Below are 27256 nucleotides of genomic sequence, written 5' to 3' on the forward strand. Positions count from 1 at the left end.
CAGTCATACAAACTCTACCCTCGTCAGTACAGCTAGAAAGATTTGACTTATTAGTTACCTACAAGTAGTAGAATAGTCTCAATAAAAGACCAACAAATAATTATGATTGTATAACACAGTGTTCTTAGTATATCATATGGTTGTATAGCACAGTACTCAAATTATATCATATCATATCTTATGATTGTATAACACAGTGTTCTTAGTATATCATATGGTTGTACAACACAGTACTCAAATTATATCATAGCATATCTTATGATTGTATAACACAGTGTTCTTAGTATATCATATGGTTGTACAACACAATACTCAAATGGGTTCTGTAAGATGAGAGACCTCCAACGCCAACTAGAAACATATAAAAGAGTTTTAGACTATCTATGGAATGTTATTGCTCTTAATTAACTAGGATTCGTTTATTATTTCTCAAAGTCTGTTTATAAACTGTTGTACACTTAACCTTAGTGAATGATGAAACTATTGCAACAGACATTAAAGGTTGACTTGTAACAAAATTCACATTACAGTTATTTGATATGAAAAGATTCACCATGTCTTACTCTGTTGTGTTGTAAGTGCAAAATATGTGGAAAGGTGATTACAAGCTCTTAAAAGATCAAAAACGAACAGAAAATCGCAGCCACACGAGACCGCCGTAGTTTGGATTCTCTTTCCAAAACGGCTCAAATGTGACGTATTTGTGAGAGATGGTTTCTGTTTACACTTTCATGCAACCTTATTCGTCGAAATATTTTTACAAATATACTTCACGCATTCAATAAAACCATGTCTATTGTTCTTACGCGTCTGTTTTATCGTCTTTGTAATTCTGTTACTTTTAACAGATATCTTATAACTTACCGTAAAAATTTGTTTAATTTTTCAGCCTTAGCTTGAAGGAGTACATATTATTGTCTGATAATCATGACGAGCCTGTTGGTCACCTGTGATAATCAAAAAGTGCTGCAGAAATTATTTGCAATGTATTGGGTCACATGATCAGATTATGACTTGCCGATTAGACCAAACTGAAACAAAACTGTAAAGTAGCGAGCATCTATATTTGATACGGGGTCTTTAGTAAAACCTGAAGTGTTTGTCATAAACTAGTGCTACGATAAGTTTTATATTGAGCTTTTTATTGGCCTTTCAATTTACGTGAGAACATCGCGTGACAAGACAATAACCAAATTTCATGGCTACGTCATCGAAATAAAAAGATTCCAATCTACGGGGGCTTTTCGTTTTTGAGCTTTTAAGAGCTTATAATCACATTTCCACATATTTAGCACTTAAAACACAACAGAGCAAGACATGATGAATTTTTTGATACTAAATAACTGTAATGTGAATTTTATTGCAAGTCAACCTTTAAGATTAGCACTCAACAGAGAGCGGACAACTCATGGTGGTGATGTTCAATGGGAATACTCATCTCATAAGTTGAGCAGGAAACAACTAATGGTGCGTTTACACTGGCCGATTTTGTCACCGATTTTGTCGTGCACAGACAAATTTGATGAGTCGGTGTCGGTGTCGGTAGGTGTGAACAGAAAAATCGGTGTCGGCACCGATCTGAAAGTCGGTGTCGGAGCTACCCAGCAGTGCCCGGTTGCACCGACAAATCGGACGCTCATCAGCCAATCAGAAGCTAGGAGCCTCTGGTTAAATGAGCCTAGGCTTTAATGACAGTCCTAAGATTATGAAACGAAAGGGCTAGGTTTAATGAGAGGCTAGAAGACTGTCATTAAACTTTCCCTCGTTCTCTTTTTAATAGTGAACCAGCATGACTAGCAACGATGTGAACGCGAGAGTACCAAAAAATCAAGTTAGTTCTTTAATTTAAATTAATTAAAAGTGAATAGCCAGTTGTACGACTACTACTAGTACTACTACTAGTTCTACTACTAGTACTACTGTAAAGGAATTTGCCGGCCCTTACTTGGCACGATCTAGATTATGTCATACAGAAATAAATTGCGTGTGATTTCATTCAATGTTTTATTAGCGAAGGAAATTCACTAGCCGAGGAGCGTACGGCCATTTGCTCTGTCTACTAAGTGAGCGTTGCTCCCTTATATACAATAAAATTGCCCGTTTCGGCTAACGGGACCGAGTGAGATCACCCGCTAACAATGTTTGAATGGCCAATAATTAGGCCCGCTAGTGCGTTGATATGACAACGTAAACGACGACAATTGATAGCATAACGAGTAACAAGGCCAACAATAAAAAGGGAATAAAAAGGACAACCCATATAATAAAATATATACAAACAAATAATTACAAAAAGTGTAAAGTGTTGGCCCGGCGTCCACCACACTACTACTACCACAAATATACATTCACCATTCAATCTTCTTCATTATTCATTTTATTTATTATAATTACTCGGACGAAAGAACTGTACGTACAGTTCTTTGCTCGGGTTTTCATTGCCTCATCATTCATTCATTGCTTGGCATTCAGTAGTTGTTTCTAGCGATAGTAGTAGGAGCAGTAGTAGTAGTGTAGTACATGTACTAGTATATAATTTTCCACATCAAGCGCGTTGATTTTTATGTGTACTCGTCTTCGCGTGGCCGGGTGAAGGTCAGAACGGCGAAACGCTGTGAGTGGCTGTTGGTACCGACAAAAATCGTTTGATCGTTGCAATGTAAAGGGAGAGTCGGTGTCGGCGCCCACACGTGAAATGTCTGAGGTACCTGTCTGAGTCGGGGTATTGGCACCTAATCGGAGTCGGTGTCGGCCAGTGTAAACGCACCATAAGTTTACAATCAATTAAGTCTGTGATCTACATGTAGATCAGGAAACTCATCACCCACTTCGCAATCATCTTCTGTCATACAGAATACAATTCCCGGCCTTTAATAAAAACAAGTAAAAGTCAGATGGTTGAGGTAGCAACCACATGCAACAAAGGAGAAATGCTGAAGACCATCTGTATGTGCCAGGTATATGAATAAGAAAACCAGCAGCTATTCAACCCAGTGTAATAATTATTAGATACAATATGATTAGCAACTATTTTACAACTCTACCCAGTGTATTAGTAACACCCAGTGTATTAATAACATCCTGTGTACTAGTGACACCCAGTGTACTAGTAACACTCAGTTTACTAGTGACACTCAGTGCACTAGTGACACTCAGTGTACTAGTGACACCCATTGTACTAGTGACACCCAGTTTACTAGTGACACCCAGTGTACTAGTGACACCCAGTTTACTAGTGACACTCAGTGTGCTAATGACACTCAGTGTACTAGTGACGCCCTGTGTATTAGTGACACTCAGTGTACTAGAGTACCAATCAAATGACATCCTTATCACAAGTATGCAACCCAAATCAATTGGAGCATCCCTTTGTTATGGCAACTTGTTTCCCAAAAGAAAGAGTACTGAGATTACATAACTCAGCAGCGTCTGGAGTAAATAAATTTCACAATCATTTTCAACAGAAAACTTCTAAATATTCATATCCAAATTTTTGTCTCACTCAAATGGCATTATTCATTGTCAATGTACATTGGTAGTGGTGTCGTGAGATATTGCTAAGTATGCCAGTAAATCACAGAGAATAAGTCTGTGCACTACTATTCCAAATTCCATGAAACTTGACCCTTAGCGCAGGTGATAGCGTGCTAGGCAGAGCATAGTGAGTTTAAACCCGCATGTTGCAATCTTTTTTTCATTTTCAACTGCGGACAGACAGACAATTTTTGTTATACTAAAGATTTGCTAGTTCCTCTGCACATATTAGGAATTTTATAATGATCTCTGTTATTTTGTCTTACTTGAATATCAGACAATTTTGTGTTGCTTGGATATCAGTCTAAGTATGATGTCTACTTGATAGATTCTACTTACACTCTGTTATTCTCTCCCTTTTAACATTATTAAACCTGCAGGTTCCTTTCCACTGCATTTAACTTCCTTCAGTGTAGGATGAGATAACTCTACATTTAAATGAACAGCCTGATGGAGATCCTAAAAAGTAAACCAGAGAATGTAATTATTACAATTGAGGAGAAACTAGCACCAAACTGAAAGGCAATCTAGAGTGGCATTGTTCATTTACCCCACAGCAGTACTTGACTACAAATATCAATGATTTGTAGTTAGTTTATTCCTTAAAGGTTAGTTATAAATACTAGTAATGCTTGCTTCTTTAATAACTCTTGAAAAGTTAAACAATTATATTTCTACCATCAACTTCTTTTAAAGACAGCTCTGTGTGATTCCTATTAGAGGCACTAAATCATCGATGACTGCTGTTTGTCTTTGTTTGGTGATGAAACAAAGTTTAACAGAAAACTCCAAAAGACCACTCTAGTTTGTAACAATATTTTACCTTTATTTATTTTTTTTTTTTACCTTATTTTTCTTGTTGGGTGATGAAACAACGTTTAAAGATGTGGTTGCGTCAAAAATATGGATTTAATGAAATTAAAACCAATAAAAGGCTAAAACCTCAGCTACAGTTTGATGTCATTTTTGTCTTTGTAGACCAATCCTGTCCAGAGACATTCGTTTGAATGAGGCCATCTTTTAAAAAGCTCAAATTCCAAAGGGTGCTTCATTCGTGACGTAACTATATAGTGATACATCTGAAAAGAGTCCACGAGCGATAAATATAAGGTCGCTTCAATAGCCAATCACCAGCACGAAATTTTTATATAGGTTGTAATAAATGTTTTCACTCGTAAAACACGTTGTCTGTGATCTCAAATTTAGGGGTTTTACTCCATTATTAAATCGCATGGGCATCGATATTTACTAAATTAATTGACATCGTTTCTTTAATGAATTACTCGATTGACACGTTTTATTGACGAACAACAGAATTGTACAAATTGCCGTAAAGTTACTGCGTAGATGACTCCGAGTTTTTTGGGCATCAGGTGGTTAAAGTGCTACGGAGGAAGATAGGAGAATGGAGGTAAATTTATCTTTTACTTTGAGTCTCCTATAGATATACTGTTGAGTTTACATTCAGATTATATTTCCCTGTTTGAGGTTATAATGTAATTTCCTGCGCGTGCGACATACGTAGGTACAGTGAGTTGTTGACGGCTTCTTTTTCTAGATTATAACTTATTACTAACTTTACTAATTAGTATTTACTATTACTAACTTACTATTACTGACTTATTAACTTACTTATAACTTTATGCAATCACCAATCATCGTTTGATAATTTATTTATCGTTTCACCAAGCTATATTTGCTTCAAATTTTCTGAGGCAGTTTTATCTAGTAATTTAGATTTATGATTTACTTTAGATGTTCACTTCTCACTTGTAGAAAGTGAAGAAAATCGATTGATCAATGCAAATCTTTAACTTCCAGAACCAAAGCTTCAAATCGTTGGCTTGGCGTACTTATGCTTTTATTAAACATTGATTCATTTTAAAATTACACTCGCAATCTATCTAACTCCCAATTTGAAAGCTTTCAGTAGACACGCGTTAGAATGACATACATTATCTATGAATCACATATATTTATTGCATTTGTTTTACTGATTACAGGATGTTTATGTGGTTCCACCAGCCGAAGCAGCTTTGTCAGTGTAGAAACTGCCATAAATGGAAAAGAGAGACTTGAATGTTTGCTGCATAAACCATGATGTTTTGTTTGAGTTTGCTGCAGTAGATGAATTTGTCTTATTGCATGAGCTGAAACTATGTGAGTGGCCACAACTTGATGGATATTTTTAATAAAAGCTTTATGCCAAGATGAAAAATCTTTTGCTTGTAAAAATTATATGTTAAAATAATATTGTTGAAGATAATGCAAAACATGATTTGCAGAACATTGAATATATCATAGCCCCGTTGACACCTGTGCTGAAATCTTTTCGAATAGATGGATTTATGAAGTGCAATCAGAGCTGCATGGACAGGCACTTTTGCATAGCTCGACCATTTGTTTAGTACTAGAATCAACTAATCAAATGTGACCAGTGAATTTTTTCTACACATCGACACCAATAAAGACTCGATAACGTTGACTATACAATGTACATAGCTTTTAGGGTTTAGGGATGTAGTTGGTTTCGCCACATATTCTTTTCAAAGACGCAGTTTGCTTATTTTACTTACGATAGAAAGAAACTAGTTTTCGGTGTGGGCAATGATATACAGCCCCACCCTCAGGATAGGCGACGGGCATAATGTGGGCGAGGCTTTTGGGAGGCTGTATATCGTTAGTGTGGGTAGCGACGGAATTGTGCCGATACAAAGACCTTATTCTACATAGTTTGTTTGACAGCATTACCGTAGACCGGTAGAATTGGTAGTCGGTACTAAGATGTTTACACAGCATTCAGAAGAAGCTAATATGACAAGTTTTTAATTTTCCTTGTTTGAGGCCTTCGAGACATTGGTAACAATGTATCTGTACCTGGATTTAAAATTTTATTCTAGCCAACCCGAGCAAATACAAGATAAAATATATGCCAATTAAGCCGTGTAGAACTAGACTTTTATCGCAATAGCCGATGTGAATACGAGAGATAGAGACAGGCTGTATCACACGTTACATCATTTTGTGCAAGTCTGAGCATGCTTTCTTGGCCTGAGCGTTTTTATCGCAATCGAATTTTTTCGAATTTAATCTTCAAATATCTTGACAATGAAATCCCCTAACACAATAAACAACATATCAACTGATAGACAAAGAAAAATACTTTCTTTCAAAATCATCTCAAATTTGATGCAACCTCATCTTTAACAGAAAAATCCAAAAGACCACATTAATTTGTAAATTAATGTGGTCTAAATTCTAAATTAAATAGAAATGCACTCAGAGTGTGCTTAGTATATTATATGAAGTATTTTGTTTGTCTAGCGATTGTTCATAGAGTACCATACGGTTGCATAGCATAGTCTGCATATGTGTTAGCAATTCTCTAACTTTCACAATTGGTAAGCTAATGTGCTCCATCGTCGACATTCTCTCAGCGTTCTACGACCAGTTAACTAATTAAAAATATATAGCTATATACAAATATAAATTATTAACTAATTGTTAAAGTTAACTAATTAACAAGACATGGCTATATATAAATTTATATAACATTTACCACAGAAACTGTTTAACCTTTTTCTTTAGAAACCGGTTACATCGTAGTAAGGGACTTGTCCCATCGTACTAATCCCTTGTCTAAACCCGTCTAGATTCAGTATTCAATCGATGTTTTTTAAATCCAATGATTTGTTTTTAAATTTGTATTAAAGCAATCTAGTTTTGATTTGTATGACAGAATTTGTATTAATAATTGAAGGATAAAATTTGTGCTTTGCACTCATGAACAAACTAGTCACATGGTTAAAATTTTCACTTTATTTACGCAAAAAATTTGTATTATAAATGACAACGTGTTAAAGTTTAGCTCAGCTAAAAAAATTGTTTGACCACTTTATTGACTAGTTCAGCTGTACAGAAAAGGAGTTGGGGTCAGAAGACACTGTGGAAGGTATTGAACAGACAGAAGATAATTTGTTGCAAGTCAACCTTTAATACTGAACCAGTTATTTTTCTGGCTACTACATTTTTATAATAAATAATGTGTGTCTGCGTTTTAGTCAAACTGCTTAAAAGATAGCAATTTTCTTTTGCAGTTTCACTAAACTACAAAAAAGTTAAACATTCCTTTTTACACATGTATTGACTCTTATGCAGAACTATTGTGCTAGCCGAACTCTGCTTTAGCCACAAAAATAGTGTATGCCAGCACAAAATGGGAAGCATGAATTAATTCCGCTCAAAAAAGCAATGAAATCCCTGATGAAATAGTTGATATTTGCTATACAAGCAGTCAACAGCCTGAGTTAAATCTTGTAGCAGAACTAGTAATTGTGGTTTAATGTTATTGTGATATATTGCAAGTGAATTTTTGAAACAATTGATAAAAATTTGATTTTGTTTATTTGGGAGAATTGAATTGAAGGGAGTCATTGAAGTGATAATAGCTAAAGAATTGAATTGTGATGTTTTTGCACTTAATTGCGAATCGAATCAACTCTTACAGGAAATATGATGCAAAAGAATTGAGAATTGAATTGTTAATTTTTAGGTGAGAATTGAAATAAATCGTGTCATGTTTCAAAGACTTATAAATAATCATTGAAATAAAATAAGAAATATGCATTCATATTTAAATTAATAAAATAAAAATTGAAAGCTCCAACTTTTTGCAGTGCAGCCTAAAAGATTTTCATCAGTTAATTGCAAGCAATAATAACCAACTCGTAAAACAATTTTTCAACTTTCCAATGTATATTTATTTAGAGATGCATGACCAGTTGGAGATAAGTTAGGTCAGCCTTTTCGTAACCATGGCAAACGATAAAATTGCTAACCGACAGGCTCGATTTCCTGAACAATTCTCACACGTTAGGCTCAGAAGAAGACACATTCATCAAAAACTCGAGCATCACTCATAAGCAAATGAGTACACACATTGTTTTATTATCTATAGTCAAAAACCTTATAAAAATAGGCTAGATACCAAACATCATTGCATTAGTACAACGTTCTATGAGCCTGAAATGTTTTCTTAAAGCGGTAAATTGTATGACAAGCAAAAATCAGATACACTACATAAAAATTTCAGCACTGCATGAGTATTCCATACCTTAATTCAGAAATGCAGTTTTAATCTCATTCTAAACTAACCTCGGCGCCCGCCAGAAAAAAACCGAATAAAAATATTAACTTTATCGTCCTTAGTCTAGCTTGGTTTTATTTACAACACCGGGTTTATACAAAATTTTAAAATTTTTTAGGATTTTGGGTTATCATGAAAAAAAAGCATCACACGGAATCACTAAAAATTGTCTAGTGACTTTCTTTTAATAACATGACAGGTGTGATAACTTCTCAATACTTACATCCTCAATTTGTGATTATTTCAATCATGGTCCTAATAAAACATGATATACAAGTATACCAGGTTTAAATGAGAAGCCATGTAAATGGTTAATTACCTGAGTTCTAAATACTATTTTTAGCATCTCTAAAATTTCTAAAGTTTCTCTAAAATTTCATCATTTCTCAAAACAAAAGTTTGACTGGTACAAACCTAAATATTCTGCTATGTATTCAACAGTTGCTTAATAAAATCTTTACTACTCAAGTAATACAGATGGTATGATGTGAGCCAATTTTTTATCATAAATCCGTGTAGTAGTGATCTTGTGTGATTGGCATAAAGTTATTAAATTTTATTATTTTGTTGAACTTTTACCTGAAACTATTTATACAACATAAGAGACAAAAATAACATACTATATTGGCAAATTCCAATAGTGACGCAGAATCAAATAAAACTTTATTGAACGGTTGATACCAGTCATCTGGTTATAATATTTAAATAAACCATTCACAATATCGTTATGAACAAATGAGAACGCATGGATATAAATAAATTAGAAGTTGTCTTCTATACACAATAACTCCTGTGCAAGAGCTTGTGATAAGATAGCCAAACAGAAAAGTGTTCTATTGTTTTTTCAGTTAGTGGAGGAGTGTAGCCAGGAAATAGGTAGAGCTTTTTACCATCAGTTGGTAAACACATCAGGATGGGCTGCTGTCTGCTCACTCTTGGATATCTGTTGTTAACCTCTATGCTTTTTGCTCTTACCTTCTTTGCTATCTACAAGGTGAAGGATACCTCAGTCTACCGGGTAAATGTCACTATTCAATTTTACTTCCTGAGTCATGAAATTAACAGAGTTTTCTTACGGTTTATCAAATAATAAAACCTACTTAACAAATCTGAACCGCTCTTCGTTACGGCATAACGTAATTTTATTCTTGCTCTCCTGTGAGTGCAAGTAGTTAGCCTTATTAGTGAGCTTACTCAAATTAGCCATTGGCAATGTGCCACACTAATGGCAAGTAGCAGGCAACTACATTACCTCCCATTGTTTATAATCTGATTTCTAATACCTGTGTGAAGCCCTGCATTCCGCTAGTATTCACTATGATAATGTTTAGTCAGAGGTGAAAAATGAATAAAGAGAGTTATTGACACTATTATAGCTATTATTAGGTAGTACCTGCTCCTCAAACAGCCTCTTCACATCCCGATGACAGCTGTGTTTGTAAAAAGCTTCAACAAGAGCTCTTATAAAGAAGGAACCATGAGCATCATGTCTTTCAGAGACATAACCTGTAAATACCAACACAGCAGTAGCTCCATTTACTCACAAGCTGCTACTTACAGAACTAGAATACTCATTATTACATTATATAATATTTGCAGAATAAACAGCTCTTATTGGTAACCATGAAATATTGTAGCAAGAGAAGACAAATCATAACACAATATAAAAAGGTTTCTGAAATGTTTATGTCTCATTAGGTGACTCTAAGTCATGAAAATGAGGAGCTTTTGCAACTTTACAGAGATATTTGTTACCAGTGGAAACAGTGCAAATTCACATTGAAGATGATCTATTCAAATACACATTAAAAATTACAAAAGCTGGTCAATTAAGAACTGAGAAACCTTTCTCAAGGGGCGCGTACATGACACCCAGCATGTAATATTGACACCCGGTATATACTAGTGACAGTCGGCCTACAATGGTGACATCCAATATACTGGTTAGTGACACCAGGTGTACTAATTAAATATCGCTATACCAAACTAAAAATTGATTGAAACTCAATTGCAGCATCCTATTGCTGTGGCAACTCATTTCCAAATTGGAAGGAAGACTTCATTGCTGAGCCTCCGGGTTTTTCTGGTTACAAAACCAGATGAAATGTTTTGCTTGCTTTTTGCTAAATATTCTGCTCAATACATCCTCAGTAAACGTACACAATTAAAAATAAGAGAAACTATTACCAACAAACAGCTAATTTTAAAAAAATCTTTGGATCCAACCATCGTGTTGTCTGGCAACACAACAGATGTTGAACAGACTACTCCTGAATATTTATACTTGGTACTTTTATGATTTGCTGGTTCTTCTTTACATATTAGGAATGTAAAAACTCTTTTTGTTAATTTGTGCTACTTAAATACCAGTTGAGGTACATGATAGAAATTGAGAACTGATGTCAGTCAAACAAGGTTTACCTATTATTTGCTATTAAATTCTCATCAAACTTGCGCACGGGTAATAAAGTAATGAATTTGATTAGCTAATAAGTATTTACTCATCAGTAGATATAATCTCATAACCAAACCTGTTCGTATTAAGTCTTATTGTCTCCACTTGATGGATTCTACTCTTTCACTCTACTGTTCTTCCTTCATTAATATTGTAAAAACTGAGGATTGCATTCCTTCAGTGTAGGATGAGATAACTCTAAAGTAAAATGAACCGGCTGAGGAGGTCCTACAAATGTTCAACTTTGTGCATCATTTTTGAAAATAATGAAAATCTAGCATTTTTTGGCAAAACATTCAGAAAAAAAGCTCTGCTAAATTATTTAATTACACCAAGGTAGGACTTGATGACAGAGGTTGATGATTTGTATTTAGTTTCTTCCTTGAAAGCCGATTACAAAATACTAGTATTGCTTGCTGCCACAATCCTTACTATAATAAGAGTAATGTGAGACTGTCTTTTTGTCTGTCTAAAGACAAGTCAAAGAGAATGATAAATAAAAACTATAAATTGAGAAAATAATCCAGTTTTCAAAGAAGGTTATAAAGTAATACTTCCTGCTTGAGCAGCTGGTATGTATGAAGATGCAGAAACAGTCGCACACATCCAAGTACTTTAAAGTAAATATGATAATTTCCAAAGTATTTACATACACCTGCATTCATAGCAAAAAGGGCCGACTTTAACCAGTTTAAACAGCTATCATTCCACTAAATGAGTTGTGTTGATATAAACTATACATGGATTTTGGAACAATCGAGATAAGACAACTCCCATTAAACAAGGATATCAACATGTTTTTAGCAGTCCTGTACCTGTAGTAAACCAACATACTTTAAAATGATTTGTCATGTTCTACATTTAAGTAAAAGAATTAAAACAATTCCCTTTTATTGGTATAAATAACATATTAACAAATTTAAAAGTTTAAATTATCAAAAGTTGAAAAAGTATTAATAATATAATTATTAATATTATGACGTTGGCACTGGATGAAAATAATAAGATATGAAAATATGCCTACTTTTAACATAACAGAGTTGGACATTTATTCCAAAATAAGAAGCCATAACGGAAAGATTGGTAAACAAAAAAGGTCTTTATAAACCTTTACGAATAAAATTTAATTTAATTGTGAATTTTAAGTTTTTGTCAATGTAAAATTGAGCTCCATCTGCATGAACAATTCCATTACCTACCTATAATGATTGTGTAGGTCAATATATTTAATATCACTAAATGTGATGAGACTGTATAAAGTTACATTAGCTGACCTCATGCTGACTGAAATACTGAAGTACTTTCATAATGCTGATGTTATGGCTGCTCTATAACATGACATCTTCTGATTGATTTACAGCATGTAAACATGTCAATTGATATAATGTTTCTGAGACCATTTTGTTTTCTGCTTATACACTGTGAGACCAATAACCTGTCTTTACATGTCAAAAAGCTTATGACACAAGGATTAGCATAATCCAAGTCCACTGCTGAGTACACCTGCACTTAGAGTCAGATACTAAATGAACCAGATGGGTTAACAGGGTTAAACACATCTGGGACAAACATTGTTAAACTCGTCTGAGACAAACAGAGTTGAACACAACAGGGAATAATAGAGTTAAAAAAAGCCGTCCGGTCAAGACCTACAGATGCTAACCTACATACAAACATTTATATTACGCACTACCGTAGATACAAATAGTGTTGTTCATACAGACACTAACCTATAACTCTTTATAACTATATTTAACAGAGTTACATGGAAGCTCATCACACTCAGTGATATGTTTGCTACAGTTTGCATCCCAACTGGCTTTTTATGTGTAATAGAAGAGGAGTTATAAGAGAGGATCTACAGTAAGCTGAGTCTATATAACAGCAATTATGCTATCAAATAATATGCTATAAACCTGCAAGCTTATAAGTTTTTTAATATTTACCGAATGCTATATAATATATAATACATGCAGAGGCTCAAATTACACTTTTTGAACAAAAATCTTTGCATCAGTTGCTCGGCAGATTGCATTCTGATTGCTTTCTTTGGAACGAATTTATTTTCTTGCTGTTCAAAACCTTTCAAAGTGTCTGCTGACTTCAATTCTTTTTCTGCACTGCTGAACAAGTAGGTATTAGTGTCTAAATAATTGTTTTAGCAAAACAAAACTTTTAAAATTTTCTATTTGAAAAACTTTTCGAAAAAATAATGATAATCCTTTAGCCGAGGCTCACTGCACAAGTTATAGTGCAAGACAACTTACGAACAAATTCGTTTACCAAATTACCGTCTGAAACACATCTCATCTGTAAAGTTGGAATCTGAGCGTCGGTACTACAATGAACTAAGACAATAGGAAGGATGGTGCTACATACAAACACATAAAGAACTGCTTGTGTATAAAAACCTACCGAGTTCTGGATACTTCGCCAGCTCTACCTTCTTAATGTTGTTCTGAGCCAAAACGGCTGCTGTGCCTCCTATTGACCCTAAATAGAATCCTCCATCTGTCTTTCAGACAAACCTTACCTGTAAAACAAGTTACAAGCCTAAGATACAAAATATTAGCCTGGGAGACAAAATATTAGCCTGGGAGACAAGGTATTAGTGTGTGATATAAGATATTAACATATGAGACAAAATATTGGCCTGTGAACAAAGACAGTAGCCTGTGAGACAAGACATTAAACTGTGAGACAAAGCATTAGCCTGTGAAACCATGCAAAGGCTAATACCTGCAGGTATTAGCTTTTGAGATAAGATATTAGCCTGTGAGACAAGATATTAGAATGTGAGACAAGATATTAGCCTGTGAGACAAGATATTAGCCTGTGAGACAAGATATTAGAATGTGAGACATTCATGAGTTGTCATCCTTTTGTCATCATTTGTCATATAAATAATACTATGTTAGTAGATGTCATATTCATGGCCTACCAATGAGTGTTGTCTGAATACATCCTATTGTTAGACATATACTAGCTTCCTGTAACTCTTGTACTTATATACAGTGGTGCGCGTAAACTTGGAATCACATTGTTTTGTTCACTCTATATCGAATGGATCTTCCATTTGTTTTCTATTTTCCCCGCCAATTATGATGCCATGCCAGATATTATATATCAATCTGATCAGCAGAAGATGTGCTTTCAAACAATGCATTGATTGATTTAACACAATCATTTCTGAGTGATTTATTTTAATCCTATTAAACAGATTAGCAATTTTATTTGCTCAGAAAGTTGGTAAACAGCATGCCTCGACGGTGTCAGATGGTGATCAAGAACCAGGGCTGGCCAATAAAATACTAATGCTCAGCTCAAGACACCTTACCAGTCCTTCTGAAGACCAACAATAACCCAACAGCCCTTTTCAGGGCCACCAATTTGTATAAAAGAGTTTGTTTGTATCCTATTTTATCAATTTTCACTAACAGCATTCATAGCCTGCAATAAGTCTGCCTTTCGGTAGATCCACCCCCAGCGATAAAAATCTGAGAATATTTTTGAATATTTGGCATCATCTTGTTCTTCAGAATTTTCCCTTTCAAATGATATGTATATTGATGGGGTTGAGGCACTTAGCTCCAAAGAATTTCTTAGACAACAGCATATAAACATACATATTTGAAGATTTAACTGGTGATTCCAAGTTTATGCACACCACTGTATATTCACAAGCACCTGTCAAGAGGTGTCATACACTCAGCCTTCACTCCAGTTCCGTTTGCAAGCATGAACCTGCCACTACCGGCAGCTTGAAATTCTTCAACGCATGAGTCCATTCGCCCAGCTGTTGTTGGCCCAAATGAGCCACTGGCATAATCCTGCAAAGGTCAGCAGCAATACAAAATAGCCTCATAGTTTCTAGTGTTGGGCCAGTAAGGAGTTATTTGCTCTTACCGACACCGAGGGATTCCCGGTATCCGGGAAAACGAATCATTTTCGGTGACAGCTAGATATCCGCGGCCGGTTTGATATGATCAGTATTTATCCGTAAGAACCTATTGGCAAATGGTTATCCGGATAGATTTCTGTTTTTGACAGACTACAGCATTACCAGCGACGTGATGCAACGAATGAGCTGCTTATAAAAGAGCTCATTTGACGTCTCGCACATAATCACCATGTAACGGAATGAGATTACAATCGTGCGTCAATTGATGTTATGATTAATTGCAAAAACACCTCTTTGACGAACATGACAATCAAAAAGAGTCTCTCAGCGCACATTGGCAATCACAACTTTTTTTCTCAGACATTCTGAAAACACAACACAACCATATACCGAACTACAATATCCACAATACCGAACTTTCTGAGTTGGCAAAGGATACCGAAGATGGTAAATACCGAGGATACCGACACCAGGAAAATCGATAAAAAAGTGCAAGAATATCCTATCCGGCACTAAATTATATACCAGCCCAACACTAATAGTTTTCATAGTGGCAATGATTTCAGCATTAATCAGTTCAAAAACAATGAAACCTACACACATTTGTAATCGTCCTACTCTGGAAACATGAGTGAACAACTCTAACTACAAAAGAGATTGTGGTATATGTAGCAAGGTTACACAGCACACATAATATGTCAACAGTTTAAAACAACAAACTAAGACATATTAGCAGCTGTAAAATCTGCATCAAGCAATAATATATGGTAAATAATATTCAGCTTTATATAGTCTATATATATAGCTTTAAAAAGTTCCCTAAGGCTGAATGTTTACAGCCTATTATATACTCTGTGACCATAAGCATACCCGGGGAACTTTATGGTGAAAATGCTTTTTTTGATACAACTAGCAAAAATACATCATGTTGCCAGGATTACTTCTATGAAAGGAAATTGACATGTGGTTACTTTTCAACCTTATTACCGTACAGGATGAATTTATTCGCGGAGTTATATTTCGCGAAAACTGTCTTTTCATGCATATTCGCGGATGAATTTATTCGCGGCTGATAACTGCCACTCTCTAGGAAAAGTTAACTCTATTACGTCTAGCAATAGAGTTAACCTTACGCATGCGCGGCTGCGCGCGTTTCGTTTTCTATTTAGCTTACAACTACGGGTGGATCGTACTAAGTTATAAATTCTTTGTTGCGTTCAGAGGTTTTCACGAATATTCACAGATTTGGAGGCCTTTGATGAACCAACAATTTGTGGTAAGTAATGAGTTTTTCACATTTACTAAATTAGTTGAATCTTACTTTGGTTCTTCGGTAAAACGCAATATTCATGTTTTCCATCCCTACCAATTCATTATTTGTTTTAGTGTGAGAGAGAGATTTTTCATCATACACGGAAGAACAATGATTGCAAGGGTGGTGTATGTCATTTTTAGAAGATCACGAATCATTCAGGGAAGTCTGAAAATTCAGATAGAAGTGACCGCAGCTACTTACGAGGACAATATATGATTTTTAAAAAAAGAGCAAAAACGCCTTTACGAGCACAAATCTATGGCCAGCCGGCAGAACTTTGCAATAGTAAGCTACGAGGAGAGTTCTGATGATAACTTCCTTACCAGCCATGTAGTAGCAAGAGAATCGCCTTTAACATCTACCCAAGACAGTGACAGCGATGTAGAGCTGCTATTACCAAAATAACTAGTCAGAGAGCGCCATTACACGCTAGTATTCACTTATCAAGAGTATCAGTTTAATTTTATTGCTCTAGACAACCGCAATATAGACTAAACTGTTTATATTTACTCCATTCATCGTTTGTAAAATTTTATTTGTACACCCAAGTTTGTAATAAATTATAATATATCTATACATGAAATAAAATTTATAATTTAATCATGTTTGCTGCAGCGATATCAAGGAGTTGTTGTCAATGAAGGGGTCTAGGTTGACTGGTTGCTTCTCTGCCAATATTCCTGCCTTGATGAATATTACTACTTGTCTCTAGTTTTCGTAATCGGAGTAGGTTGTTTTATTCTCAATCTGCAGTACACACAAAAAAGAAAAAAATCTTAACAAGTGTCAAGGAAGTACAAAAACAATAGCTGAAGTATTTAATGAAAGCGATCAGTTTTTAAACAAAAGAATTAACTAATGCAGTTAATATTGGAAAAACGTATCGGCACTGCACATCAAATACATACCATAATGTCCAGATCAGAATCATGATCGTCCTCAACTTCGGTATTCGAGATTGATAGAGTTGATTTCAATGTATATAGACTAGGAGAGCTTTTTGCAATGATGAAGCCATGCCGAACTACTTGTAAAAACCTTTGAATAATTTTGTAAAGTTTGCTGCAATGGCAATAAAACTCGAACCCCGGCGAGGATTTTAAAGAAGTTTTGGAACTCGGCTACGTTTAGTACGTCTGCCTAGTGGCTATTTTCGCTATGACGCCATTCTGCCTATCTTGTGACAACCTTGAATAATTTTGTAAATAAATGTGATGCATTGGCAATGGTGTTAGCTCAAAGCCTAGGCAATGATTTTAAAAATGTTTTAGAACTCACCTACGTTTAGTAGTAATATTAAAAACTAGCCTAGCGACTAGTTTTCAATTTGATGCAGTAGTTATTCTCCCTTGTGATAAAAAATAGAACTAATTATTCACGGAATTTAATAATTCGCGGAGTTGACTGTTCGCGAAATCGCGAATTTTTATATCCATCGGATATTTTCATCCTGTACGGCAATCAATCTCATCATATTCTACAATAATTATCACTTTCAAATAATATAACACTAATCTCTGGATATATTATTAAGCAATTTTGTCTTATTCAATAAAAAACTATAAATGAAAATGACAAATTCAGATCTTCTCCTTATAAAACTTATAAACTTCAAAAAAGAAATATATTGGAGAATCTCAAATAGGTAATTTATTTAAGGAAAATCTATTTACTATATTTATCTTGGCGCAATTATTCTGGGGTTTTGGCAGGTGGCTGATTAGATCCAATTTGGATTGAAGCGTCAATCCAATAAGCTGAGGGTCATAGGTTAGCTGAAACTCGACTAAGCCAAACTTTTTTGCGAAATCACGTTCAGCGTTATTTTCTTTAAAACAACTTTTTATGTCTAAAACCTGGAGGAGTATCAGAGTAAACCACATGCAAATTTCTACAGAGAACAAACAGACAGACAAACAAAGACAAATTATTCATACATAACTTAATAGACTACCAGAAGAGTTTCCAGAGAGTGATTTCACTCTAACCAAACTTCTGATATCTTTACCAACCCAGTCTACAGTTGTATTTATATGTTTCCTGTAAACTAGGCTAGATTAACTACCTCTGGTGTCTTAGCAGGTCCTGCATAATAGACTGGGTACTTTAGCATATAATCAGGCATGCCCTCTCCATTGTCTAACCTCTCCTTAAGCTTGGCATGAGCAATATCTCGGGCTACCACTAAAGTTCCTGTTAAACTCAACATGGTGTTGACAGGATGTTTGCTCAGATCAGAGAGTATCTCAGACATGGGCTTGTTTAGGTTGATCTGCAGACAAAAAATATTTTAATAAGAGATGACCTGCAGTTGTTGCATTGAGTGTATGACACGGTTTTCTACATATTCTGGCTGAATGTCCAGCATTGCACAAGTAATAAAAACAGCTTATAAACAGTGGCAGGGAATGTAGTTGCCATTGGCTAAGTTCACTAATTTGCCAATGAAAAACTTTGCAAATTTAGGTTGAAGGCAACTTAAAGGTTTTGCAACTTGAAGGTTGACTTGCAACCAAATTCACATTACAGTTATTTGGTATCAAAAGATTCACCATGTCTTACTCTGTTGTGTTGTAGGTGCAAAATATGTGGAAATGTGATTACAAGCTCTTAAAGCACATCAATTACATAATTTTTTTATTGTATATTTCAATACATCAGAGTCTTGGCTTTCGAATGAGCTATTGTTTGCCATGGTGAGACAGACATTGGTTGGTGTTTATAGCATTTCCCCAGAGCTCTACCGCAGAAATGTTTACCGGCGTAGGCTCGGAAATTGTGACATCACAATTTTCTTATGCGGTGTTGTGTGCTCTTACCGCCTATTTTATTGCTTATTGCTTATATTTATCAACTACGATAATGACGCTAATGTCAGGTGAAGATAGGACAACTCCAGAGAACCAATAAAAATGACAAAAGAATCAGTGTCATTATTTTTCTATGTACAGATTATTTCTATGATAAATAACTCAGATTCCAAGCACCATACTATGTTTTCCCAATGATATTATGCACTAGCCCTCTCATTTTATTGTGATGTTGAGGGTTACGACTGAGACTAATTAATTTCAAGCATTGCGTGATCTCGCGAAAGTGCGATTGACATATCATCCTAGCGCCACGCAACTGCAGGTCACAATTTAATCGATGTGATTTCATTACCTTTATCAACGACAGCATATTTATGGAAACATAATTAAATAACACAGAACATGTGTTTGTATTGGTCGATATTCGGACATTGTTGATTATTTAGAATCCTAGTTTATTAATAGCGCTCTCTGGGTTTAACAACACCGATTGTCACAGAAAAACGCAGCCTCAATAGCAGCGAAAAGGATCGACTACCTAAGGCTAAATCATAATTGTGACATCACATTTTGAGAACCTGAACTAAGTGTTTTTTTTCGCAGGACGTACTTTTGACTCCCTATTTTTCATAGTTCTATTGTTCTTTGTGTATTGAATATAGGCTCATTCGAAAGCCAAGACTTTGATGTATTGAACTATATAATAAAACAATTATGTAATTTATGTGCTTTAAAAGCTCAAAAACGAAAAGCTGCCGTAGATTGGAATCTCTTTATTTCTCTGACGTATTCATTACAGTTTGGTTATCCTCTTGTCAAGTGATGTTCTCACGTGAATTGAAAGGCCAATAAAAAGCTCAATATAAAACTTATCGTAGCACTAGTTTATGACGAACTTTTCGGGTTTTACTGAAGACCCTGTATCAAATATAGATGCTCGCTACTTTACAGTTTTGTTTCGGCATTATCTAATCGTCAAGTCGTAATCTGATCATGACCGAATAGTTCGCCAATAATTTTTGCAGCACTTTTCGATTACCACAGGTGACCAACAGGCTCGTCATGATTATTAGACAATGATATGTACTCCTTCGAGCTAAGGTTAAAAAGTTTAACAAATTTTTTTACGGTAAGTTATAAGATATCAGTGCTAAAAGTGACAGCATTACAATGACGATAAAACAGACGCGTAAGAACGATAAACTACCCATGAAGCCCGTGTGGCTAAGTGGATAGACTGTCCGTCTGCAAACCATTAGGTTCAGAGTTCACATCCAGTGAAAAGTAGATTTTTTGGTCCTAAAACTTTATTGCTATAACCAGACACATGATTGATATCTATATATAGATAGGTACACCGCATGCAGAGATGCTCAAATCGCAAAGAGTAATCTGCAGCTAGAATGATTATTTTAGCTGCAGACTACTCTGATCAATCAATGATTATTCAATGAAATATGATCTTCTACTCAAATGTCACATTCTGGGACAATTTTTCAAAAACAAACACAATTATCAAATCTGATGTTAAATCTTATTATTGTGTTTATAGAAGTACTCAAGTGTGCAGGACTTTACAATTAGCATGGTCATGCAGGAGGAGATAACAAATGTTGTGCAAGCGTCAGTGCTGTGGAAAGCTGCTGAGCCAAATCTGTTGGTATTAACTAAATTTGGTTTTCTGTTTAACAAATTTTTAGGAATTCCATTTTCATTGATCAACAGAAAGTTACTTCAAACCACCCATTACCCAATGATATCTTAATAACTGCAGACTGTCAACATGTTTAATGACAAATAGAAGTAAATAGATATAGGGCATCTTTACTTTCACAACATCAGAGCTGAGGGACTGTGAGGTAACATCAGGCATATATTTTAAATGTCTGTTTCAAGCTTTTCAAAAAATATACCCTCAGATCTGATCTTTTTCAAAGCCTACCAATAATATACGTCTAAATATAGTCTTGTCACTCCCTGGCAGGTGTTCTACACTAAAAGCCGACGTGTCACTTTTTTCTGACATATTCCATCGACTCTCTTTTCATGAGCCGGGATTAGATATTAAAGACTCTCAATAGAAGTAGTCGTGAAAATACGACATAGTTGCTTGTGTAATAAAGGTTTTTTGACCAAAAAAATTTAGCGTTTGACAATATTCGCTGGTTTATCCTTGTTGTTTGACAATATTCGCTGGTTTATCCTTGTTGTTTGACAATATTCGCTGGTTTATCCTTGTTGTTTGAAAAATATTTGCAAAAACAAAATTACGGAGCCAATTATGAACATTTGCAAAATTGGTTTTTGAATTGAGACATAAAAAGTGTAGAAAGCGCAGTGTATATATTGCAAAAAGCTGAAGCAATAACATTACATTACATCATAATCTAATCATCGGCAAAAACCTCAAATTTATAAACTTGTTCTAATACAATATGTTCTAAATTACGTTTTGATTCAAATCATTGTATTTTGAATCGTCTTAAAACAATTCTAATCTGGTAAATATGGAAATCATCACAACAAAACTCAACTGACCTAATGTTGAGCCATTATTGCTATAACTAAGGTAGGATTATATTAAAAGCCCACGTTTCCATGACGATAAGTCATGAACTAATAGTTTACCTGTGAATATCGCAGATTCCTACTTGTATACGTGTTGTACACTTCTCGTAATAAGGCCTCCGCATCATCTCCACCTGTCCACACTTGCTGACCTTTCTTTCCTGAGAAATGTATGAGTCACTGACAGACTTACTCAAAAAAATCAAGCACTAGCCATAAAAAGACTTAACAAAAGCAGTGAGTATTAGTAACTGAATATGCAAAGACACCACAAATGAGACAAGTCAAGTAACCCTATAGATAAGTCATTAACAGACTTACCAAAAGCAGTAAGTATGAGTAACTGAATATGCAAAGACACCCCAAATGAGACAAGTCAAGTAACACTATAGATAAGTCATTAACAGACTTGTAGCAAGAGAAGACAAATCATAACACAATATAAAAAGGTTTCTGAAATGTTTATGTCTCATTTGGTAACTCTAAGCCATGAAAATGAGGAGCTTTGGCAATTTTACAGAGATATTTGTTATCAGTGAAAACAGTGCAACTTCACATTGAAGATGATCTATTCAAATACACATCAAAAATTACAAAAGCTGGTCAATTAATAACTGAGAAACCTTTTTCAAGGGGGCGCGTACATGACACCCAACATGTAATATTGACACCCGGTATATAATAGTGACACTCGGCCTATAATGGTGACATCCAATATACTGGTTAGTGACACCAGGTGTACTAATTAAATATCGCTATACCAAACTAAAAATTGATTGAAACTCAATTGCAGCATCCTATTGCTGTGGCAACTCATTTCCAAATTGGAAGGAAGAATCATCACTTCATTGCTGAGTCTCTGGGTTTTTCTGGTTACAAAAACACATGAAATGTTTTGCTTGCTTTCTGCTAAATATTCTGATCAATACATCCTCAGTAAACGTACACAATTAAAAATAAGAGAAACTATTACCAACAAACAGCTAATTTTTAAAAAATCTTTGGATCCAACCAATGTGTTGTCTCGCAATACAACAGATGTTGAACAGACAACTCCTGAATATTTATACTTAGTACTTATATGATTTGCTGGTTCTTCTTTACATATTAGGAATGTGAAAACTCTTTTTGTTAATTTGTGCTACTTGAATGCCAGTTGAGGTACATGATAGAAATTGGGAACTGATGTCAGTCAAACAAAGTTTACATATTATTTGCTATTAAATTTTCATCAAACTTGCGCACGGGTAATAAAGTAATGAATTTGATCAGCTAATAAGTATTCACTCATCAGTAGATATAATCTCATAATCAAACCTGTTCGTATCAAGTCTTTTTGTTTCCACTTGATGGATTCTACTCTTTCACTCTGCTGTTCTTCATTCATTAATATTGTAAAAACTGAGGATTGTGGTCCTTCAGTGTAGGACGAGATAACTCTAAAGTAAAATGAACCGGCTGAGGAGGTCCTACAAATGTTCAACTTTGTGCATCATTTTTGAAAATAATGAAAAGCTAGCATTTTTTGGCAAAACATTCAGAAAAAATGCTTTGCGAAATTATTTAATTACACCAAGGCAGGACTTGATGACAGAGGTTGATGATTTGTATTTAGTTTCTTCCTTGAAAGCCAATTACAAAATACTGGTATTGTTTGCTGCCACAATCCTTACTATAATAAGAACAATGTGTGTCTGTCTTTCTGTCTGTCTAAAGACAAGTCAAGAGAATGATAAAGAAAAACTATAAATTGAGAAAATAATCCAGTTTTCAAAGAAGGTTATTAAGTCCTACTTCCTGCTTGAGAAGCTGGTATGTATGAAGATGCAGAAACAGTCGCACACATCCAGGTACTTTAAAGTAAATATGATAATTTCCAAAGTATTTAGACACATCTGCATTCATAGCAAAAAGTACCGACTTTAACCAGTTTAAACAGCTATCATTCCATTAAATGAGTTGACTTGATATAAACTATACATGGATTTTGGAACAATTTTTCTTTTTCTTGCAGTAATAAATCGAGATAAGACAACTCCCATTAAACAAGGATATCAACATGTCTTTAGCAGTCCTGTACCTATAGTAAACCAACATACTTTAAAATGATTTGTCATGTTCTCCATTTAAGTAAAAGAATTAAAACAATTCCCTTTTATTGGTATAAATAACATAATAACAAATGTAAAAGTTTAAATTATCGAAAGTTGAAAAAGTATTAATAATATAATTATTAATATTATGACGTTGGCACTGGATGAAAATAATAAGAGATGAAAATATGCCTACTTTTTACATAACAGAGTTGAACACTTATTCCAAAATAAGAAGCCATAATGAACAGGTTAGTAAACAGAAAAGGTCTTTATAAACTTTTACGACTAAAATTTAATTTAATTGTGAATTTTAAGTTTTTGTCAATTTAAAATTGAGCTCCATCTGCATGAACAATTCTATTAGATATAATAATAGTGTAGGTCAATATATTTTATGAATCACCAAATGTGATGAGACTGTATAAAGTTACATTAGCTGCCCTCATGCTGACTGAAATACTGAAGTACTTTCATAATGCTGTTGTTATGGCTGCTCTATAACATGACATCTTCTGATGGATTGACAGCATGTAAACATGTCAATTGATAAAATGTTTCCAAGCTCATCTTGTTTTCTGCTTATACACTGTGAGACCAATAACCTGTCTTTACATGTCAAAAAACTTATGACACAAGGATTAGCATAATCCAAGTCCACTGCCGAGTACACCTGCACTTAGAGTCAGTTACTAAATGAACCAGATGGGTTAACAGGGTTAAACACATATGGGACAAACATTGTTAAACTCGTCTGAGACTAACAGGATTGAACACAAGAGGGAATAACAGTTAAAGAAAACTGTCCGGTCAAGACCTACAGATGCTAACCTACATACAAACATTTATATTACGCACTATGGTAGATACGAATAGTGTTGTTCATACAGACACTAACCTATAACTCTTTATAACTATATTTAACAGTGTTGCATTAAAGCTCATCACACTCAGTGATATGTTTGCTACAGTTTGCATCCCAACTGGCTTTTTATGTGCAATAGAAAAGGAGTTATAAAAGCGGATCTATCATAAGCCGAGTCTATATAACAGCAATTATGCTATCAAATAATATGCTATAAACCTGCAAGCTTATAAGTTTTTTAATGTTTACCGAATGCTACAAATAGATATTCAAAAACAAGTGACATAAACAACCCATAAATATAATACATGCAAAAGCTCAAATTACACTTTTTGAACAAAAATCTTTGCATCATTTGCTCGGCAGGTTGCATTCTGATTGCTTTCTTTGGAACCATTTTATTTTCTCAAAACCTTTCAAAGTGTCTGCTGACTTCAATTCTTTTTCTGCACTGCCGAACAAGTCGGTATTAGTGTCTAAATAATTGTTTTTGCGGAGCAAAACTTTTACAATCTTCTATTTGAAAAACCTTTCGCAAAAATAATGATAATCCTTAGCCCAGGCTCACTGCACAAGTTATAGCCCGAGACAACTTACGAACAAATTCGTTTACCAAATTACCGTCTGAAACGCACCTCATCTGTAAACTGGGGAGCATCTGTACTACAATGAACTAAGACAATAGGAAGGATGGTGCTACATACAAACACATAGAGAACTACTTGTATATAAAAAAACCTACCGAGTTCTGGATACTCCAGCACCTCCACCTTAATGCTGTTTTGAGCCAAGACTGCTGCTGGGTCTCCTATTGACCATAAATAGAATCATCCATGTGTCTTACAAGCCTGCTTTACCTGTGAAACACGATACAAGCCTATGATACAAAATATTAGCCTGGGAGACAAGATATTAGCGTGTGATATAAGATATTAACATGTGAGACCAGATATTAGCATGTGAACAAAGACAGTAGCCTGTGAGACAAGACATTAAACTGTGAGACAAGGCATTAGCCTGTGAGACAAGATATTAACCTGTGAGACAAAATATTAGCTTGAGACAAGTCACTAGCCTGTGAGACAGAATATTATTCTGTGAACCAAAATACTAGCTTGTGAACCAATATATTAGCGTGTGAGACAAGATATTAGCCTGTGAGACAAGATATTGGCCTGTCAGACAAGAGATTAGCCTGTGAAACAAAATATTGCCTTGCGAACCAAGATATTAGCATTTGAGACAGGATATTAGCCTGTGAACAAAAACAGTAGCCTGTGAGACAAGACATTAAACTGTGAGACAAGGCATTAGCCTGTGAGACCAGGTATTAACCTTAGAGATAAGATATTAGCCTGTGAGACAAGATATAAGCCTGTGAGACAAGATAGTAGCCTGTGAGACAAGATATGAGCCTGTGAGACAGTATATTAGAATGAGAGGCATTCATGAGTTGCCATCCTTTTGTCATCATTTGTCATCTAAATAATCCTATGTTAGTACATGTAGTTGTCATATACAGCTAATTATCCGCGGCCGGTTTGATATGATCGGTATTTATCCGTGAAAGCCTATCGGTAAATGGTTATCCGGATAGATTTTTGTTTTGACAGGCTACAGCATTACCAGCGACGTGATGTGACGAATGAGCGGCTTATGAAAGAGCTCATTTGATGTCTCGCACACAATCGCCATGTAACCGAATGAGATTACAATCGTGCGTCAGTTGATGTTATGATTAATTGCAAAAACACCTCTTTGACGAACATGACCATCAAAAAGAGTCTCTCAGCGCACATTGGCAATCACAAATTTTTTTCTCAGACATTCTAAAAGCACAACACAAACATACCAACTACAATTCTGAAAACACAACACAACACAAACATAATTACACCGAACTACAATACCCACATTGCCGAACTTTCTTAGTTGGCAAAGGATACCGAAGATGGTAAATACTGAGGAAACTGACACCAGGAAAATCGATAAAAAAGTGCAAGGATATCCTATCCGGCACTAAATTATATACCGGCCCAACACTGATAGTTTCCATAGTGGCAGATTTCAGCGTTGCTCGGATAAAAAACAATGAAACTTACACACATTTGTAATCGTCTTACTCTGGAAACATGAGTAAACAACTCTAACTAATAAGCAAATAATAATGTGGTACATGTAGCAAGGCTACATGGTACACATAATATGCCAACAGTTTAAAACAAGAAACTAAGATATATTAGCAGCTGTAAAATCTGCATCAAGCAATATTATATGGTAAATAATATTCAGCTTTATATAGTTTATATATAGCTTTAAAAAGTTCCTTAAGGCTAAATGTTTACAGCATAATGTATACTCTGTGACCATAAGCATACCTTGGGAACTTACCCGGGGAACTTTATGGTGGAAACGCTTTTTTCACACAACTAGCAAAAATACATCATGTTGCCAGGATTACTTCTATGAAAGAAAATTCACATGTGGTTACTTTTCAACTTTATTCATCAATCTAATCATATTCTACAATAACTATCACTTTCAAATAATATAACACTAACCTCTG

The 27256-nt window shown here is 34.9% G+C and overlaps 1 pseudogene; it reads right to left on the reverse strand.

The window, feature by feature from the left end:
• LOC137404818 (fumarate hydratase class I, aerobic-like) overlaps nt 1-27256 on the reverse strand; it is a 191712-nt pseudogene that overhangs the window by 154264 nt on the left and 10192 nt on the right.

The sequence above is a fragment of the Watersipora subatra genome, chromosome 9 (assembly GCF_963576615.1).
Source record: "Watersipora subatra chromosome 9, tzWatSuba1.1, whole genome shotgun sequence".
Classification (NCBI taxonomy): Eukaryota; Metazoa; Bryozoa; class Gymnolaemata; order Cheilostomatida; family Watersiporidae; genus Watersipora; species Watersipora subatra.